At 37.7% G+C, this 18,252-nt stretch overlaps 1 protein-coding gene and 1 long non-coding RNA gene across 8 annotated transcripts in view; one reads left to right on the top strand and one right to left on the bottom strand.

The window, feature by feature from the left end:
* Window positions 1-18,252, top strand: part of LOC144196528 (uncharacterized) — a 109,807-nt gene that overhangs the window by 81,086 nt on the left and 10,469 nt on the right. The window lies entirely within an intron of this gene.
* LOC144196529 (uncharacterized) lies at window positions 2,038-16,940 on the bottom strand. 3 transcript variants are annotated; one of them, XR_013326342.1, is made up of 7 exons: window positions 16,765-16,940; window positions 10,144-10,299; window positions 5,891-6,058; window positions 4,328-4,402; window positions 4,151-4,239; window positions 3,385-3,577; window positions 2,038-2,116 (listed from the first exon to the last, which is right to left on the bottom strand). It is a non-coding gene; the product is annotated as an uncharacterized LOC144196529 (long non-coding RNA). The 3 variants fall into 3 exon arrangements; XR_013326341.1 differs by lacking the exon at window positions 2,038-2,116 and having other exon boundaries at window positions 3,341-3,577; XR_013326343.1 differs by lacking the exon at window positions 2,038-2,116 and having other exon boundaries at window positions 3,341-3,577; window positions 4,354-4,402.

The raw sequence follows: 18,252 nt of genomic DNA, 5'->3' as shown, positions 1-18,252 counted from the left end.
TTTCTTTTGTGATTGTTGGGAATTTTATGAAATTGTAGGTTAAATAAAATAACCTATTTAGACAAAGCTGCATTAAATAAAAGTATAAAAGGTGGGAAGACAAATGGTAGATTTAAGACCACATGTGGTTTTGCCTCAGGCTTTACAGCGATTGCGTGCACATTTATTTAAAATAAATAAAAGAGACTTTTTCTACATTGTGATGCCGTGTGATGTCAGGATTTCCAGCACAGCAGGAGTGGCTCCTATTTCTTTATGTTAAATAGTGCGAACGTACATTACGCTAAATCCATAAAGAATCAATTTCTCAATGAACCTTGGCTATGTTTATGGTGTTTGACCTAGTATTTAGCATTAGCATCTGTAAAAGATGTCACTTTTTCAAGTCATTATCTTCAGTAAAAAAAGATCCTTTGTGCTTTGCCTATGGAGTGTGAAATGCGATCGGCGTATGAGTGACACTGTCAGCCCATTTTCCCCACCTTGTCTTTCAAGGGTTGGCTGTCAAGCCTGGCCAGGGCCGTTGGGGTCATTGTGTGTGGATGGAGAGATGTCTTGAGCGAAAAACCCTCCGTGCTAACAGCTGTCAGATCCGGCCGAGCGGAGGACACAAGAGTAGTTCCAAGCCAAAGACACCAGAGTGATGGGGCCGGGCTTCCAAGGGGTGGGCGAGGGATGCGCTGTCGGCCGAGCTCAGCGCATTTGATGGGTGGCCACACCGAGCTTCTTACCAGGGGTCCCAGCACCCTGGCAGCTTTTTTGTTTAGCACGTTGCTCTTGGCTTTTCTCCCCCTTCTAATGCAGATTCCACGCACGGCAGTGCAGAGCACACAGCCCCGGCAGAGGCCGGGGACGCCGCCTTTGTTGACATGTCAGTCGCCAACGCAGCGTCTCAGCACGCTTCACCAGCGGCCATGACAGGGGATGCAGAGCCCATGAAGGGGGATTAGTGCTGCACCTATTGTCTGAGGAGCCGAGCAGTGTTGGATTTGCCGACAAGGCTATTCAAATACTGTATTTCTATTCTTTGGCACTTGACAGGGACGCTCAGTGGCCCCACTCTTGTATCAAAATGTGTAAATGTCATGCCCCCAGTATAGGCCCTTATTATCTCAGTTGACATGACAAGCAAAGGTAGGATGGTGGATTCTGTTTTTGCTGTCTGCTGCCTGACCTGTAGGTTAGGCTCTTTTTTTTTTAATGGGTTTGGCAGGAGCTTGTTCTTGTGTACAAATTATTCTTGAGTCTGTTGGAGCTGAAAGGAGAGCATTTTGACCTAGACTTAACCTTCGCAGGTTTTTGCTCGGATTTGATGTTATGAATACTAAATTAAATGGGTTTCCTTTCAGGATTGGTTCTTGACTTTTGTTTTACGGCCAACATTTTACAATTTAGATTTGCACTGACCTTGCATGCTTCAATATAGCTCTGTAAAAAAGGAAGAAACAAAAACAAATATAATATTTTAAATGTATCCACTATGACCATGAATGGGAATTTTCTCAGTAATTGTGCAAAAAGTAAGAAATTAGTTGGATATTTAGAATTTTTACCGCATACTTTTTTAGTTTGCTGTTTGTTATGTTGTGTGACTCAAGACATTTCACGTACGAGAAAATCTTGGTGTCCAGCTCGCTACCAACGTGTAAATAAATAACTAGATTTTTCAAACATTATTAGCCAGTGAAAGGGAAATCTTGTGGTTTGAATCCTCCTTCGTTTTCCCCTGCTGCGATATCAGGGAAAGGTGGGCAATTGGGTCATGGTTAGCTCAAAGTGTGTGCAGTGTAGCTTTGACTGGCCGTGATCCCTGTCAGACATCAATAACGAGGAGCTTTCCGTTCCCATGAGCTGGAAATAATGGCCATCATAAAGACCTTTATTGACTCTTGTGACTCTCCCTTTCAATCAAGATATTGTGTAGTTGATTAGGTATATTTTTTTCGTTAAGTACTGCATATTCTACATTGAAAATGTTATTTATACATACAGTATATTTATTTGACATGGATGAGTGCTTCACCTGCCTGATTGCTATGTAGACCGCATGGATTTTCTCAACTCAATGAAGTTGGGAGTGTGAATGTGGCATCCGCCTTTCACCCAAAGTAAACCCCTGATATATAGAGAAAAAGCAGTATTGATACCATGGTTTAAACATTTCCATGTATCGACAATTACAATCTATATATCACTCCTCCCTTCCTCATGCTTTGATCATTGCAAATTTGTTATTTCCTTTTTTTTTGTTAAGTTTTGTTTTATGACATGTTGACAAAACAATAGGTTTTGAAATGTTAAGTGAAAACCAAACAATTTTAACTATAATCATTAAATTAAGAGAGCCATACAATTGATACACTTAAAATAATGCTGAAACATTGTATTTTTAAAAATGTAGTTATGTATTTTATTAGGGAATAAGAGCCTGCATGAAGAAATTATCCTTGTTTGTCCAGAATAATGACGACTTCTCATGAACTATTTTAGTGTGTAGAAAATATTTCAACAGCATTTGTCCGAATTAAAACATGATTAACTAAAAATCAAAGGCTAAACAAAATCAAGTGTTTTTCTGTGTTCAATGGAGATAATATCAGTGCTGCTGGGGGAAAAATTTACAAGTCCCACTTTGTTTAGATCATTTCCAATTGGCTGGATCACCACATTCATTCCGAATCAGGTCCATAATTAAAGGGGAACCAACCCAAGAATTATCAATCAGCTAATTTGCAGAATGCTACACAACAACAACCCAGTTCTGATTGAAGCCACTGGCTGTGTGTGCAAGTGTGTCTACAGCCAAGTGAAACCAGAAGGTTTTGTGCAACAAAATACATTGCGTATATATTTATTAATTTTATTGCAGCTCATACTTTAAATTACTTTACACTGATCTAATGGCAGTGCGGCGGCTGTCCAATTATAAAAACCTGTTTTCAGCTATGCAATAAATAAATATCACTAGTAGTTTTCCATTATATTACATGTTGTAGTGTTCCTATGTGCCGAAATATAATAGGGACATTGGAATAGAACTTATGCTTTGAAATTGTTATTTTTATTTTAGAAATTCATTTGGGGAAAGTAAGCATTTATTTTATTTTAAACCATTTTTTTCCTAAATTATTTTATGCGAATTCTCTTGACATTCTCAGTGTTTAGAATCTAGGGTTAGATTTATTATTACTACAACTTTTACTGACAAAAATACATACTACTTAATATCTAATAATGGCAAATAATATTTTTATGTCAGTTTAGTAGTGTTTTTATTGTGCTTTTCAAAGTAATAACACTTTAGGGAAACAAAAAAACAAAATCAGCTGTTTTATCTAAATTTTGAAAATCACAATACTATATGAATATATTTGAGGACTCAACGCCATGCATATTTTTTTTCCTCCCGGCCTTGTCCCACTGAGCAGCTGGTATTTTTGTGGATTCTCCGAGCATGTAATGTAGATTGCACAGTAGTGGACAGCTGAGCTTGGCGCAACTTGATGTTCCTGGGAATTGCATCCAAGCAGGGATGCAACATGAATGCGGATTGAGTCTGGACCGGCCTATTTTTGTGCTGGCAACAGAGTATGAAATGTAGAGAAATTATCGTGTTAGTATACAGCTGCTTCTGTGTTTGCGCCTCCTTATTTTTGATAGTCAAAATTGGAGCGCTGGATTTTTTTTACAATAAAATTGAATAATCAATCATTCTCGACACCAACTATCGTCTCACAGTTCATATTGAACTATGCGTATTTTTAAGGTTTCGCATACACAAATATCCAAATATTATTATTCAATTGTGCACTCTAAAAAGTAAAACTGGAGAAAAGTTTTGCTTACTTATTGTTTGAAATCAGAACGACTCAAACTCTCCAGATTTTCAGCACCACTTGTTATAGGGAGTATTGGTAACTCACATTACCAAGTTAGTTATTAAAGCAATGAGTTGTGATCATTTGAATGATGAAGTTTTGGGGAAAACTTATCTTTAAGCACAACTTGAAATTTTAAGTTGTGCTAACTATACATTTTTCCTGCAAAATAGTGCACTAGCAACAGCTTAGTTAACCAGAATGTGTAGCTCACTTGCTTATACATTGAATTGTTATCAAGGAGGCCCAATTTAATATTCTACCAGGTTTACCTTTTAAAAACGTTGGTGATTTTCCCAGAATGCAGCCTGGATAGTGAGAGGCAGGGCCCAGTGTTCTCCTAACAAATTGCAGTCTCTTTCTGTTTTGTATGGCAAATTAAGAAAAATAATAATTATAATAATTGAAAGAAGGGAAGCTCAGATGGAGCTATGGCACACTGGGCTCACCTTAAATGTTTGTGCCAGCTTCATACCTGAAATTGCCTTCTTGTTTTGACTTTGGTGAGTTCAGTCTTCTTTGCACTGTGAGAACACACACAGAGACGTACATGATTGAAGAAATGTGGTAAATATGAAGTATGTGCTTGAATCGTCCCGAATCCTTTTGCAAGTTTAAGATATAGAGGTAAATTCATGCCTTCTCTTCTTTGTTTTTATCCATTTTTGCTGGCTTGCTGTGACTGATTCTACCCACTTTCTCTAAGATTTGTTTGACTTTCTTTCTCTGTGCTCATTGTAGGAAGAACATACAAAAACAGGGGAAAATTGAGTTAAGCATTAGAATCAGTCATTATTTTCTCTTGGATTACAATCTTCAGTGTCTCATGTTACATTTGGGCTGGAATTGAGCTGTACTGAGTGATGGTTGAATTGAACCTGTTGATTGGGAGGCTGTGGTTCAACACAGGATCCTGTGTATCAAAGAAATGCCTTAAATAATAATGAAAACATTATAGTAGATTGAAGAAAATTCCGAAAGCAAAATCACGTCTAATAATTTGACTGATGCAAAAAAGGACATCGGGAAACTGCCGGTCTCATCCTGTGGGAAGGTGATGGAAAACAACTTGTAATTATTTTCGCCCCTGCAATCATTTCACTGCACACTAAAAAAAAATGAAAACGTAAGCTACAACTTGATGTCTTCAATGGGGTACTACTACTCTGCTTTTAATCCAGAGCAAGATGTTTTTGGTACTTTACGTTCACTCTGTGCGAAGCTTCTATTAAAATGTTGTCATGTTTTACTTTGCTGCCTTATGCGCTCTGCATTTTTTATTTTTTATCGCCACGTAGGGGAAATTTTATTTTTCTTTTGGACTTTTGGAGCTGTTTCAGTTTAATATTCATGGGTAAATCTACTAGAAAAAAGTAACAATTATTAATTAGTGAAGGTTTCAGTTTTTTTCACTCATTCATGATGGGATTTTTTTGGTACTAATACATATTTCAACATAAATTGGGAGACTAATTCAGGTTTACAGTACATAAAGCCATATCCCTGACAAAGTGGATCCCAGTAACAAACAAAACAAAGTAAGCTGTGAGATCCAAGAGACTGATTAAAGAATTTTACTCCCAAAAACCTCAAAAAACTGCCATTTTTGCACTAATGAGAACCATATCCATTACTTTTTTTTGAACAGAAAATAAAGTTATGGTGAAAACATAATATTGATATTTAGCAAACAAGAAGTACAGACTTTTATTCCTTCTTTTTATCAATACACATGCTGTTTGTAAACATTGCTGAACGAAAGAGGGACACAGGGATGTACTGAAAATATCAAATGTTTCTGCTCAGAATGTTGAAATTGTAATCTTGGGATCACAGGATGCATAACATTACTCAAGATTGTCCCAAACCAATTTTTCCATAACTAAACTGCAGTGTTATATCGTACGAGTATTTATCTATTGGTGAGTAACTTGTAGTACATTCTGATCGCATGGGGGGCTAATGCAGAAGAATACATCATGCAAAATGAAAAGCAAATATAAAATACGTACATATAAATGGGAAGCTTTTGTAGCAAACTGCCAAATCGCAGGTGCCTCTTTGAAGAGTCTAAAATTCTAGTCATCGTCAGTTGATAGAAGAGTAATGCTGGGATTCTTCAATTTGTAGACTGTGCAGGGAATGTCTCCTCAGCATGGGCTACAATTCTACAATGAGCCCTGCAGAGATCAAATAGAACATGCATTACGTTTCTTCCACGTATTCTCCAACAACTGCAAGTCACCTTTACCTAAATTCAAATTTATTTCATTTTTTTTTGCCAGGGGAATAGACTCAGACCTTTAAATATGCTTAAATAATAGCAACTCCCAGGCTGATTTTATCTCCAGAAAGTTTAGAGGTATTACAATTTAGTGTGCTGTAAAAGGAATTGCGAGAAAACAATCTGGTCTCAATCCAATTGAACAGAATATTTTCTCCTCTTAATACACTTGGTAAACATGTTGCTGTAGCACCTACAAATAGTGTTAGATCAGTTTGTTATGAGTGCTGTTTCACTCATTAGTGTTGAGTCCCAGACTTCTTGGTTACTTTTTTGTGGCCAATCAGGGAACAGTGCATATTTCCACATGCTTGGTTTGGCGCTATTTTAGTTTGATAGCATTTTTAGCAGAGGAAAAACTGATCTTGTGGTAAAAGAGTTGGCTAACCCAGTAACGGTTATGTCTGGGAGAAAATCATGAAATTCAGTCCATGAGTAAATCCTGCATTTGCCAGATGCAAACTATAGTTTTAAATCCTTAGCTCTTAAATAGAATATGTGAATTGCGCCTATACAAAATGCAAACTATAGCCCAGTATATTTTAATTAAAACTGTCTTTGTTGTATTTTTACCTTCCTCCTCGACATATTTCTCAATTAATGGCCCCTTTGTGCCACTCAGACGCAGCACTGAATCTAAAAAAGATGGCAGAAGTGTCCTCTAACAAATGTGGATTGTCTTTTCAGGTCGCTTGTGTTGCTTTAATCACCAGACTGGTTCATACTTTTCACCAAGTAACATTGCTGCATGTCTCCAGTGATCTGGTTGGGGTAACTAATTAAAAAAAATAACACATAACAATATTATGAGCTGACCTAACGCTTCTCTGGGCGGTGATGAGTGAGGGCAAAGTTATTATTCTTTTGAACTCCTGCAGTGTAGGGGGAAGTAGGCACACATTCAAAAGCAGCATGACGTTGGCTGTTTGTTTCTTTTGTACTTTTTAATTCCTGGCCTGCTGATTTATAGCTTGATAACCTCATCTAATTCTCTTTTTTTCTACCACATTGGGAATAATTTAAATATACTCAAAAGGCAGACAATGTTTTTTTCCAAATCTACTTCCCTATTGTATTCCTTTTATTTCAGCCAAGGCTTTTTAAATCCACAAAGATGTGAAATATTTTACATAGTGAGGCACTTTTGACACATTTCATTTCAATTCAAATCCTTTGAAAGAAGGAGAGACCGAAAAAGAACAGAAAAACTGTCTCCTAAATGGGAAGTCTCATTTAGACTGCAGTGCAGTGTTGAAAAAAAAATGATAAAATATGTCTGAGACCCAAACACAGACATGGTCTCTTCTTTTTATTCAACACATTTCACGGTCTTGCCTCAGATTTTAACTGATTTGTCAGAATTTTGCACTTTTTGACTAAATCCTGAGGGAGATGGATTTTTTCTTTAATTCAATGTATTCTATGTGTGCCTTTTGCAGCTATTGCTGGTGCTAGTGTCCACCATCCTCTCTTGTTCACCATTTTTTTGTTTGTTTACATGTCAAGTTTGAATTCGGCAGCTCATTCATATAATTTAAATGTCCTTGAAGCAGTTTGCTCCAAATATTTGATTTTTTTTTTTATTTCTGATGCTCTTGTGTGGTATGTCAAGGTGTGAATGAGAATCTGACAGCATTCTGTTCCTATTGTTCATTTTGAAAGAAAATGGGCCAAAGTACTCAGCTTGTTGATGGAGCTATAGCCCAATTTATTTATCCAAGTGTCAGTTATACAGATAAATATGTGGGCCTGCATTTTGGAGAAGTTACAGCCTGTCAACATAGAACATGCACATTTGATCAGAATGCAATCCAGCAACCCTCAGCTTTCATCTGATGGAAGGAGAATGGATGCTCGTGTTGGGGCTTATTTCACAAATTGGGTTAGTCCTTATAATGGCCGCTCAGATGCCTGATAACATGGAGGTGTTTTACTGAAGGATGTAGAGGCTTTTTATTGTTTGGACTGGAGTTCTGAGATATAAGCAGGACTCTGTTTTGGTGTAACTGACCACTTAACTGTTTGAGACAAGGTTTGCATTGAATTTATTGATTGGTAATCTTGAAACTTGATGTTTTTGAGCTTTTGCTTTTCATAACTTGAAATACTTTCATATCGTAGAACAAGTTTTTCTCGTTGACTCTTTTTGTAACCTGATTATTATATTTTTTGGTTTTTGGGATTTTTTTTACTAGGAAATTGAGGCTTATAGTATTTTGCCATAAAAGTTACAATTAGCATTCGTCCCACGAAATGCAAGCACCTGCTGAAGGAGCAACAAGCTAACTTTAACAACAGGTTTCATGGCGTTACTCCATCATAAGAAACTCCCACATCAAAGTAAAACACTTTTGTCTCGTGTTTGCAGAGCTCTCACTGGAAATGTATAATTAACTGTTTTTTTCACGTTTTGGGTTTAGTAGTTGAGCTGGGTTTTCCCCTATTGGTCACATTTTAGACTAAACAAGTTCCTTGGAAACATGCACATAGATATACACTTCTGTTGTACACATTAGAAAAATCAAAACAAGTGGCAATATTACTTATTTTGTGTCACAAGGTTTTCTGTGCCATTTAAATATTATATTCTTTGGACCCTAAAAACTTGAGCAATTGGGACAACTTTGAAATCCCACGCAGGCCTGGGGAAAACATGCAAACTTCATTTAGTGAAGAGCCACCTGGCATCAAACCCTTGTTCCATTTTTAGGCTGCCTGATGCTGTAGTGGTTTACTTAACTGACTTCGGATTGGACAAGGGCGGGGTGTATTCCCACTGGTGGCGGTATGATTGTGAGTGGGAAATATTGTGTGTCTCTACGTGTGCCCCGCGGCTGACTGACAGTGTATTCTGCCTTTCTTCCGAAGTCAGCTGGGATAGGCTCCAGCAACCCTTACGAGGATGTGCGGTATGGAAGAAGAATGAATGAATGTTACATATTTCAGCCTCATCATATTCGGTTTTGGACTAGAATTTAAATTTTGCTACAACCCTAATCCTTTTGCTCAATCAAATGTTCAAGAGGCAATAACTGATTGGCTGCCTTTGGAAGAGGCTAAACGTCTACTTTATATGAACTGGTAAGGATAACATACAATAAAAATGAATTGCATTTTCAGAAATGGGATAATCATGTAGAATTGTGGCACTTGTGTTCCTGTAACAACACCCTTATAGCTTCTATTTTGTTAACTTGACTATGACCAATAGCATACAGAGGAATGCCTTGTTGGGAGTTTGACATTCATCAAATGTAAACTTAAATCCACATACGTGTTTTCCCAAGTGTGTTAAGGAGCTTGCATGATCTTCTCACCTTCATTTTTCAAGAGTGACCAGGTCACTACAAAAGCCCTGAGGGCCTAGGCACACACATGGCATGATCCGTTGTGATCCCTCTGAAAAACTAAACTCCATCTTGCAAATACACACACACATTCACACTTGACGAGAACATCTGGTCTCCAGGATAACTCATGAATGTGGACCTTTTGTACGGGAAGCCTACTGGTGTTAATGCTTGCTTGGGCATTCCTCTTTTCCCATGATGCAAATGGTGAGAGAATGCAAAACAGAGGCAGAAATCATTTCTGTGCAGAGGTAACTTAATCCATTCAGCGGGAGCTGTGTGTGTGTTTGAATAATTGGCTGAAGGAGGTATGCTTAACGAAGGTCTTTGGGGTCAGGGGAGGTTGGCCATAAGCACCCTGGCTTTTACGTGCCAAGTTTGGCTTCCTTTCAAAAGTGTAAAGAGGTCATAGCAATTTCCCCAAGTCAGGAGTGGGTCGGGATCCCACTTCCCTTCTGCATCAGTCAATAAAAGAGTAGGAGGAAAGTGTCAGGTATGGTCCTTGTAGAATCATCGGCAGAACATCAAGACAAGTAGGGAAAGTTTATCGTTGTTTGGCTTGATGTTATGCACAGAGAACAAAAGTTAAGACTTTATTTTTCACGGTGGAACAATTCATGTTGGTATTTACTTTATAATTGGTGAGCCATTTCCTTCAAGGTGTCATTAGCCTTCCTGGCAACTGCCACAGTCCTGCAAGGCTTTCCATCAGGTTGCTCTTTAAAGTCAGCGCAACACCTCAGCTCATTTGGCTCCCATCAGTGAACAGAGATGCTTCTCTCTGGACCTGAAAGTAATATATTTAGAAATACATTTAGAGTCAAACACTCGTAGAAAACCACATATTCATGCTTGTAAACTCTTGCTGCAGAGTGTATTAGTACTTTGATATTTCTCTGAACCAATTATTGGGATGTTCCTTTAGTACTTGCAACTCTTTGCATGTTCCATTTCAATTGGGGAGTAATAAATAAATGCATAAATAAAATAAAGAACTGAGCTGGATTTTTTTGATCACGAAGACTCTTCTGATCATTGGGAATGTCTTTTGACCATGACATCTGATGGAAAATGTGACTTGGAAGTGCATACTGAAGCCATCTGTATTTAACCTTAATCAGAAATACTTTAAATCATGGCATGACTCCAATTTAACATGAGTGTTATGTTTATTCAGAACTCAGTCATTTCCCCTGTTTTAAAGGAGGTATGCAAAGATTATCTCACTCAGTAGTATACTGTAAATTCTTTTGTATGGATTACAAAAATGTGTCTTGTAGAATCTGGGGAAGTTTTTTTTTTCTTCTTTCTAGCATTCACACTAAATTCCTAAGGCAACTTCCATTTTTTTTTTTTTTACCCCACATAGTAGTCGGCTCCATGAGGGACTGCACATGTTCTGAACTTCTGGCCCAAGGCAGCTCAGTCAATACTTTTAACTTGAGCCACTGCCACCCTGCATGAGATCGTAGTGAAGGCTAATCGAAGATGAAGCACAGAGTTCACTACTGAATTCTAACCTATGCGCCGGTCCCTTTTTATTTACTTTTTTTTTTTAAAAGGCTGTACTGAAAAAAATATTACACCACAAATCTTCTGCTTAACCATCCTATTTATGGCAGGTGGTGAACACAACTCAAATATGAAAGATGTAACACTCCTAAAATATATACTTATATGCTAGGAGTCTTATGTAACACAACTGAGTGACACTTTGATTGTGAAATAAGCAGTAACAATAGACATAAAAGAGTGTCAGCATGTTGTTTCCTCCAATAGTCCATATTGCACATTTCAGTGAACGCATGATTAAGTTCACCAGCGAAGGAAAGCACCACAGCAAACAAGCCTCCAGTGTTGTAATTGAGCCTTTGATAGGGAAAGCCGTCTTCCTGTGCACTGCTAAGCAGTTAGCACATGATTTTATGAGAGCCACGCTCATTTACGAGCACAATCAGTTGGAAGCCAATGCCCCACAGGATGCCAGTGTGAGAGCCCCTCTCCGTCCTACGCTGATGGACTGTCGGTTCAATGGCATTATTGAAGCTCTACTGCCTGTCCAGGGAGTAATACATTGATAACAAAATCAGCTCATAAAGACAGGCTGCTGTGGAAAAGGTCATTCCCGTTGCTTTGCCTGTGCATTATCTTCCAAGCCGACCGCCTCCCGCCACATCCTTTTCTTTCTGTCACCCTCTCAAAAATGTTCCATCTCCCTGGCTTAGGGTGACGAAAGGCTGCCCTCGGTGTGTAAGGAAGCTGGAATGTCATGTTTAAACTGGAGTTAGAGGTGTGTTGACAGGCCAGACAGAGGGAACAGATGGCAGCGTGACATGCCCAAGGACATCTGGCCTGCCGCTGTCTGAAGCGCTGCATTTAAAAAACACAAGGTTTTTCTTTAATGCCTCCACCACTTTTTAATTCTTGCTGATTCTTTCGGTCGCTTTTGCGCTGTTTCACCGACGCCTCTTCATCACACTTAGGCTTTGTTCTTGCTCTTTTCTCTTTTAATTTTACTTCTACATCGGCAGTTAGTTATCCGATGCCGCGAGGCAACTCTACAACTACTAGACAGGAGCTTAAATTTGGACAGGTGGGTTTATTATTTACATATAGCTTTCAACTACCTTTTTTGTAAAACAGAAATGTTAAATGCTTGACGATAATTCCACAGACTCGCATTGGTTTTGCTTTCAAATCCTTTGTATTACAACAATAATAATGAAATTTGGTTTTTAAAGAACCCTACTGTGTTTGGGCTTTGACTTGGCCTTTTAGCATGAATAGATTTGACTGTATATTCTGTTTCAATGAACACTTTTGATCATTTTTGGGTGGCAAAAAAAATCATATATTTTTCCTCTCCTTGTTTTTTGTGCTGAAGAGTCCATTTTACTTCGTATTTTGTTCTTATTTGCACAGATTACAGGCAGTTATCTATAATATGTCTCTTGCTTCATTGGATGTAGGCTTTGATATTGTTCTAAGATGTGTGTCATCACATTACACATTACAATGCCATGCTATTTGGTTAATCAGCTATGACTATAGTAATAAACAATTCCTCACCTGGAGTTAATAATACCAGTCACCACATCAGCAATTGTTACCAAAAGTTTAAACTGTAGCCAACAATAGAGGGAGAGTTCCCTTCCTAATGTTTCCTTCCCTTGTCATGTTATGTCAGAGTCATTAATTGTTTTGTGGAGTCCTGCAAAGTCTCGTATAAAGAACCCAGCTGACTTTTAATTACCTGTAGAGTAGACCATCTCTGCAAGGCTCTGGATTACAAATCCCAACCGAGCCGGAACAATATGCATGCCATGTCAAATCACACAGCAACATTGTCTGGGAGCTAATTTTCAACAGAAGCATTAAGTCGAGAGAGAAAATGGTTGCCTTAAAGGTTGTTTTAAGGCCTGACTGACATCAAACACTCGAGCCAAGAATCATAAGTCAGAAGTACTCGCCTAGTCACAAAAAAGCCAGTGTCATTACACAATGTTTTTTTCATTTTTTTAAATTTTCTTTCTCAAATAAGAAAACTACCAAACGTGGCAAACTCTTCTATAGTTTTTTTCATTTCTTAGATCCAGGGCAGAGGTCAAATACTCCATGCACTGATGACCACCAACCCATTGCAGGGCACGTTTAGACAACCAGAATTTCCCACACAAACTCACATTTTTACCATCTTTAATGAACTCAACATAAGCTTGTCAAGTTTTTGGATCATTGAAGAAAAACCTGTACGCAGGGAGAATCACACTGACTGTTGTACATTTGCATACATCAGCGTACATGACAACAGCATCCCTGAGGTGATACTAGTACGAAAACCTCACAAACTCACTATGACATCCCCCTGAAACCCCCCCTCCTTCCACAAAATACACACGCAATCACCCACACTGCCTTTGTTGTGTTCATTAGCATGTTTTTATTTGTCAACACCGGCGCTGTGTTTGTCATTGCTGTTGCTCGGGCTCTGTGATTATGCCTGTTGTTGTTTTTTTTTTTCCTGGCAGAGGGTGGTCTGAATATTAACGAGTTCGCAATGTGTAGCCTGATTAGTACAGAACGCGGCATCGATGGCGTTTCTCTATCCGCCACCATGTCGTGGTAAAATTGTAATGAGTGAGAGAGGGAGCATGACAGAGGGCAGCAGGGAGGAAAACACTCTCAAATCTTCTCATCTACAAAGGTTATTTTCTGAATAGTAAGTCTTTCAGCATAAAACCACGTTTTTCCCTGAATAGAAATATACGCCTAACCACAAACACTGAGCATATGGATGTATTTATGCCCCTCCTCCCTTCTCCCATAGTTCAATATGTAATGTTGAGACTTAAAAAGCTGCGCTTCAACTCTACCGCTTTACATAAAAAGGGCTTTTTTTACGTCTGCAAGAATAAAATTACGGGTAAACAGGAGTATTATTTGCCGCACTTGCTTTGTACAAAGCTTGTTCCCATTCAATATGTCCTATGCTTCCATTCAACAAAGAATGAATTGTCGGTTAAATAAGAAAGGGGGGAGAGTTGCTCACTGGGGAACGATGATTGGAAGTCAAAGTTGGAGTCTGGATTGACGCCTGGGTGAAAAATCGTAGTTTGTGAACAACTCTGGAGTTGTTTCTCCAGTCATTCATCATGGGCCCCTGGAGGAGCAAACCGGCAAAGGGCCTGCCTGCTTGGTGTCGCTGCCCCTGAATGAAAGCCAGAACTGATGTTCCCGAACAATAGCAGCCCCCAAAGTGACGGCATTTTGTTGCTGGGGGTCGAGTGTGAGGGAGGGCGGAACGTATTTTTGAAAGTATAGTGACACCTAAAGGCTTGCTCCAAGACCCTCTACCACCATGATTGTGCCCCTTCAGTGTCAAAGGCAGGGTTAAAGAAAAAAGTGGATTTTTCGCTTACAGTACACTTGATAGTTCGAAACAGTTGTTGGGGGCTTCATATTTACCATTTTTACTAGAACTGGATGGTGTTTTTCATGGTCTAAACTCAAATTTTAATTGGATTTAAAGTGTAGGAAGCCTTTTTTTCTGAGAACATTGATTAAAGTAGAATTTTAGTTATGGCAATGTTGATTTTAATTAACTACTGGAAGACTTCTGAAGGTAATACTAAAAGTGATCTTAACAGAGCTTTGGACTGCACATAACTGTACTTATTGTATTTTGGTGCACCCCGAAATTGTTGGACATTACTTTTCTTTTTTTCCTCTCGTACTGTAGGTTAACCTCCTCCAGTAACAAATTAACTGCAAGTATTACAAAATGAAATGTAAAAATGTTTTTTTACAGTAGCTTATATGTTTACTATATTTTACTGAACAGATAAAGACATTTCTTTAAAGTAAGAAACTTAATTTGAAAGACACTTTCAAATGCTTTCTGTACTCAATAGAATTAACTAAGCAATATCTACAAAATATGTCATTCCATTCCACCCAATAATGGAAGCACAAGTTAAAGTAACATTTTAAAAACAAAAATATTATTGAACAATGCAAAGATTTTATACATTCTTAATTATTAGTGCTTTTTGAAAAAAGCAATAATCACATTATTTCATAAATCTTATTTGCTTCTTTCCTTTTTTTTTAAACATTATCACTTCCCTTTATCCGTCTTTTTGATTTCTTTGCATTTACAAAATTTAATCCGTTCAGACCTTCAATTTCAATGCCAAGCAAAATATTAAATCTTTAACTCATTTTTACTTTGCTTACAGATCAGATCAAAGAAGTCTATATTTTCTGTCATATTTTCAATATAATTTTATATAATTTTCCGTAAACTGATGTACATCCTTCCAGAAATTATATTCATTTTCCATGCGTATTGTAAGGCTTTGTTCTCTACGAACAAATGACTTAAGAGAACAACAACAAGCTTGTGGAAGCAGGTTTTTTTTCCCCCTAACTGCTTTAGCCAGAAATATCCCCTCGTAATCTCTTAATACAAACAGCTCAAGATCATGTGTTTTCTCTCTAGAATTATTTCTGCTTTCACTCCGAACTTGTGACATTTGTATTAGTAGTGTACAGCGTTATACACACACCCCCATTGTAGCTAGAAGCCCCTCCCTGGGCCGCTCTCTGATCTCCAATTGTCTCCTGTGTGCACTTTTCTCAACGTAAAGTCCATTTTTTAATATGGCAGCACACCCAAAGCTCCCAGAGTAACAATAAACTTTACTTTCAACTGTCAGCAGGTCTTAATCACCAGGATTACTGCTGCATTAAATGTTGGATTCCTTGTAATATTCTTGCCGTTCCCAAAAATAAAAGGGGGGGAGCTAAATAGTCACAGAGAGATAAATATCGCCCAGCCCTCAACAGAAATATCTCATTTTCAACACTTGCAAATACGACTGACTGTGTTCCATGAATGTGGTCAATAACAATGAAGTTCTTTATCAAGGCATCTTAAATTGTGTGTGAGAGAGAAAATGTGCAGATATATTATTTGCTGTCCCGTCTGGCAACATCTCTGGGGCTCGGCAAAAGAATCTAATGGAGTTTAAGAGGCCTGCAAATGCCACATTGCAATCTCTGTGGGGTGAAAATGATTTAGTAGCACTTGATTTAAACCAAAAAAAGAAAGGCAATACTAAAAAATAATCCCATTTTATTATTATTTTTAGCACTCTGGTTTACTTTTAAGAAGTTGCAATTTTAAAATAGAATGAATGAATAAATATACTGTTTGCGAATATACTATATAGCGTATGCTGTCTTAGGCTGTTCATATTCTACTTTTTTTATTTTATTTGAAAATGTATGTGTTATAAGATTCGCTAGCCACAGCAAAATTGGTACACCTTAAGAAAATATTATTATTTGTGGTTGGACTTTACGGTATTTAGATATGTTAATACATAGAAAGCATTTTGGATGAATTTAACTTCAGTTGTTGCACTATTTAATACTATTCTTCCTGTTTTACTATTTTCAAGGAATATTTATTTATAATTTGTACAATAAGGCGTAGAACTCTTTCTCCTTATACTGTATATTGTGTAAACATTTGAAAACATATACCGTAAACTGCAGTTACTCTACTACACAGTTAAAATGAAGAAATGTTATTACAGTAATTGCATTGAAGAGTGCTGCTAATATTTTGGCGTACATACATAAATACATTTCAATTTCTTCACTGTCAATTTATTGTTACCTGCACAATGCAGACATTGGAGCCAATTTGACAAAATTCAGTACCATACATAAATTCAAACCCTACCCAAAAATTTTGCATCAAGTAGAGTGCAGCGTGCCGTCTCTCTCGGCTTCTCAATCCACGCTCTGCTGCGTCCGAAATGTTTTACCATAGCTTAGTTGGGCCCGCTTGATTCGGTGGCATGCACCCTATTGGCCCTTCGGAGTGCTTTGAGACCGACCGGTAGTGGATTAGAAGCCTCTGTGCATCGTGGCTGTAATGCTTGTGTCACGTTGTGAGAACAGTGGGTAAGAAAACGGGGAGCGTTAAACAATTCAAGCGTCTCCTAGGGGAGGGGAGATTGGTTGGGTCAGCCAGCAAGTCTTCATGCATTTTCATCAAAGCTGCTATAATTCTGAGGGAATGGGAGGCAGGTGAATGCATCTCTGGCTGTACCAAAAGAGAAGCCGCCATCTAATACTACAGCCTCCATTGCGGTGTCGCAGCCTCATTTGGAGCACCTTAAAACATATTTGAATGGATGAATAAAAGCTCCTACGATGACATTGCATGCTCTGTGTTTCCATAGTGGAACCATATGAGGATTTTTTTTAGTGGGCCCTGAAACATTTGTCGTCTTTTTTTTCATTCAAATCTTGCCAAGTAAATCCAATATAATCAGACAGGGCCACTCACAACACCCGGTGTCTATTTGCTGATTAAATTGCCATGAATATTTGTATTAGAACAACATGGAGACATGATGGCAGTCTTTATTGTAAATTTCATGGGCGTTTGGGTGTGGAGTTGGACTTGGACCGTAAGAGCTGCAGAAGCATATGTGAAACTAAAAGACAAGATGAAATTGATTAGTGAACTGTGAAAACCAGGAAGCAGTGGGCACTATCTTTTTTTTTTAATTACGTTACATTCATATCTTATAATCTAATGCGATGAAAAATTAAATACTTAAAAATAGCCAAATACAATTGCACCAGATCAACATGTTAAATTACATTGTTTACACTAGTTCATGTTTATTTCAATTTTATGCACTGTAATTTGAATACTATGAGATGCTACCTTTTCTCTCAGTTCTGAACCATGCGGCTTATAGTCCAGTGCATCTTATTTAATGAATTTTTGCTTGCTGGATTGCTTTAATGTCTTCTTGGGTAAATATTCCATAATACACTGCTTATATATTCCAATGGAAATTCTAAGTCAATAAATAGTTTCTTTGTAAAATTTAGTAAATGCGGCTTATTGGCTGCTGTGACTTAATAGTCCAAAAATGACAGTGATGATATTTTTACAGTTGATTATTACAAGTTAATGAAGAACAACTAGAATCAAAAGTATTTTTAAACTACCAGTATCTAAAAACTTGTAAGTAGACGAGCATAAAACGAATAGCTGATTGTAATCTTTTCAATTGAACAAAATGACAATCTCATTGCAAAACAACTGTTATCTATTCTGTGTTTTGTTTTTTTCCTCAACGTTTTACTATTATATACATGTTGATATTATTGTTATTTTGTTTGTTTTTTTCTCTTTTTTCACAGCACA

The sequence above is a fragment of the Stigmatopora nigra genome, chromosome 5, assembly GCF_051989575.1.
Source record: "Stigmatopora nigra isolate UIUO_SnigA chromosome 5, RoL_Snig_1.1, whole genome shotgun sequence".
In the NCBI taxonomy this organism is placed as follows: Eukaryota; Metazoa; Chordata; class Actinopteri; order Syngnathiformes; family Syngnathidae; genus Stigmatopora; species Stigmatopora nigra.
This window is presented reverse-complemented; position numbering and strand designations above follow the sequence as displayed.